Here is a 2,374-nt window from a genome sequence, read left to right as displayed (position 1 = left end):
AAATCTGAACCGATTTCAATTTAATTTGACAAATTCATTTTGGCTCCCAATTCCGTTACTTATTTTAAATTTCATTACAATTGGAAATAAATATCGTGTTTGGTCCACCAAATATATGAAATCGGCCGAAAATATATATGGGAGCTATATCCAAATCAGAACCGATTTCAATATAATTTGACAAATTTATTTTCGGATTAAATCCCGTCACACATTCCAAATTTCATTGGAATCGAACATTCATATTGTGTTTAAGGCATCAAATGAACGAAATCGGTCGAAAATATATATGGGAGCTATATCCAAATCTGAACCGATTACAATATAATTTGGCAAACTTATTTTTGTTCCAAATTCCGTTACGTATTCCAAATTTGGAGACTGTATCTTCAACCAATCAATAGATATGTGCATATAAAATCTAAATTTTTGGGAGGTACCTCCGATTCTGATGCTATATCTCCAGTTCCAAGTGGAAATTCAAAAATGTATATAGCCTATGTTACTTTCAGGCGATGTTGCAGTATATATGGAAATTTTCAGGAAAATCTATTCAGCGGTTTTCGAGTCCATAAATTACAAACAAACAAACAAACATACAAACATTTTCCTCTTTTATAGATATAGATACTATATATACTATCCCGACGGGTATCGCTACACCAACTACAACTTACTACTTAGTCATTGTTATATATTCCACCTTAGCTTGTAGCAAATAATGTAGGTACTATATGGAGGTTTTAGACGCCGGATCCGTTCTCGTTTTTGTAATTTTCGGTTTTTAAGTGAATTTGAAATGCCAACCAACCAACCAAAATAAATTGAAGGTTGCTTTTATTGCCTGATTGAGATGAAATTTTCCACTAATCATTTTTTGTGGATCAAGGAAATTGGTGGTAATCGGATCAGTTTGGATATAATTTCCATATATAGTGTCGGCCGACTTTATAAGTTTGTGCCCCAAAGGCGTAATATCAAATGTGAATGCATTTTAGCACACACGGCCAGGTTCAGTCCAGAAGTATGTATGGCAAATTTGGTGAATATTGGTCAAGATTTATATAAATAGCTTCCATATATATTTTTGTCGATTTCAATTTTATTGATATAGACTTCGGCACACCCTATCGAATTCATTCCGGAGACAAGTACTTATAATTTGGTGAAAATCGGCTCAGATATAGCTATATATACTATATATATGTTTCATCCGATTTGGGGTTTAAGTCCCCGACATTCGTAATATGCACTCCCGAAACAGTGGTATTTGGTACTTGATTTCAGAAACGGCATCAGAAAAAATCGATATCGGCTTAGATATATCTTTATATATATCATTATTTGATTTGACGTATTGCGCACCAAAAATTTAATATCAGCCCAAATAGAATGGATTTCAGCACATATGACCTAATTCAGCCAAGAAGCGAGTGTAAAAGAATCTCTTCAGATATAGCTATATCTTACATATATTTGTTTCAGTCGTTTTTCTATCTAGTCACCCAAATCCGTATAATACACTCCATAACAAGGATTTCCGATATAGGATATTGGGTAAGGTATGTATCTTACATTTTCCAAGTTTTGTCGAGATAGGTTCAGATTTAGATATACCTTCCACATATATTTCCCTTCGGCTATTTTCGCATTCAAATAATGCGATTAAATTAAAACTTCTTTAATTCTTTTATATTAACTGAGTTTTTTAATACTACAAAGTCATGCATATGTGTTTCTGCTATCTGGGACTTTCACACTGTTTTTTATACCCTCTGCCATACATAGTATGGAGTTTAACTCATCAAAATAATAATTTTAGACACAACGAAGTGTTTATATTCTTGATCAGCGTAAAATGTTAAGACCATTTACCCATTTTTGCACAGATCAGTCTTTTGTCTGCAGGCAGGTCAAGTTCGAAGATGGGCTATATCGATGTACGATATCGTATAGGCGCCATATAACGGTACCCCCGATATTCGATATTTTAATGATTGTAGTCAAATTTCTAAATGAAATTGTTTGTTCTAAGCACTTTACCCCCTGGAAGAGAAAAGTCTATATAGGTCCACGATATCGTATAGCACACATTCAACCTTACCCCTCGATATCCGATATTTTCAGGGACATTATTCACAGGAGTTGTTTCAAATTTAGTATTTAGGGTTCGTAATGGGAATTGTCTTTACAGGTCCAGGTCTTCGCAGAAGCACCCTATATTCAGTGTTTTGACGATTTTAAGTACAATATTCACCGAAATTGTTTGAAATTTTGTATTTGAAGTTTCTAACAAGTACTACAGCCTGTGACAGAACTTCAGACTGCTGTAACTTCTAAACCACTCGTCCGACAGCTGTTAAAATTATTCCAG

Source organism: Musca domestica, unplaced genomic scaffold, assembly GCF_030504385.1.
Source record: "Musca domestica strain aabys unplaced genomic scaffold, Musca_domestica.polishedcontigs.V.1.1 4, whole genome shotgun sequence".
Lineage (NCBI taxonomy): Eukaryota > Metazoa > Arthropoda > Insecta > Diptera > Muscidae > Musca > Musca domestica.
This window is presented reverse-complemented; position numbering follows the sequence as displayed.